This window comes from Suricata suricatta, chromosome 10, assembly GCF_006229205.1.
Source record: "Suricata suricatta isolate VVHF042 chromosome 10, meerkat_22Aug2017_6uvM2_HiC, whole genome shotgun sequence".
Lineage (NCBI taxonomy): Eukaryota > Metazoa > Chordata > Mammalia > Carnivora > Herpestidae > Suricata > Suricata suricatta.
In genome coordinates, this window is record NC_043709.1 from 40,235,410 (window position 1) to 40,236,456 (window position 1,047).

Here is a 1,047-nt window from a genome sequence, read left to right on the forward strand (position 1 = left end):
GCTCCCCCCCCCCCCCCAATCCATTACGCTCCAGCCACACGGATCTCCATGTCGGTGCAGCTGGCACACTCACTCTCCCTCCACCTCTCAGCTTGCCTGCAACCCGTCCCCTCTCTTCTTTTTCTTTTAACTAGACTTGATTTTTTTTTAAGGGCAGTTTTAGGTTCACAGCAACATCAAGCAGAAAGTACAGCGTTCTCACATCCGCCCTGCCTTCCCAGCACAAGGCCTCCCCTGCTATCGAAATCCGGCCCCAGAGCGGAACAGTTGTTCTAATCAATGAACCCACACGAATGTATCATTAGCACCCAGAGGCCACAGTAAGATTCAGCCTTAGTGCTGTACGTCCTGTGGGTTGGGGCAAATGGATAATGACGTGTACCTACTAGTCCCGTATTGTACAGAGCGGTTTCACTGCCCAGAAGATCCTCTGTGCTCCACCTATCCATACCCACCCCCACACACACAACCCTTAGCAACCACTGATCTTTTCACCGTCTCCATAGTTCTAGCTTTTCAAGAATGTCATACAGTTGGAATCACACACTATGTAGCCTTTTCAGATTGGCTTCTTTCACTCAGCGAGACGCACTTAAGATTTCTCCGTGTCTTTTTGTGGCTTGCCGGCTCATTTCTTTTTAGCGTGAATAATATTCCATTGTCACCCCTTTGTCCACTCACCAACGGAAGGGCATCTTGGTTGCTTCCAGGTTTTGGCAATTGTGAATAAAGCTGCTATAAACATCCGTGTGCAGGTTTCTGTGTAGACGTAAGTTTCAATTCGTTTGAGTAAATACCCTTTCCTTCTGCTTCACCTGCTGTCTCCTCCTCATCTCTTAGAGCTCTATGTACTTACAGCCTCCTCCAGGAAACCTTCTCTAATCCCCCCTCCAGCTTGGCAAGGTGCCTCCCCTGTACCCCACAGCTCACTGTATTTCCCCCAAACCACCAAGGACTACACTGTTGGCTTCTGTTTCCCTTGCTGGTCTTGGGCTCCTCAAGGCAGATCTCAACACACAATAGGTCTACATGCAACACATACGGGCA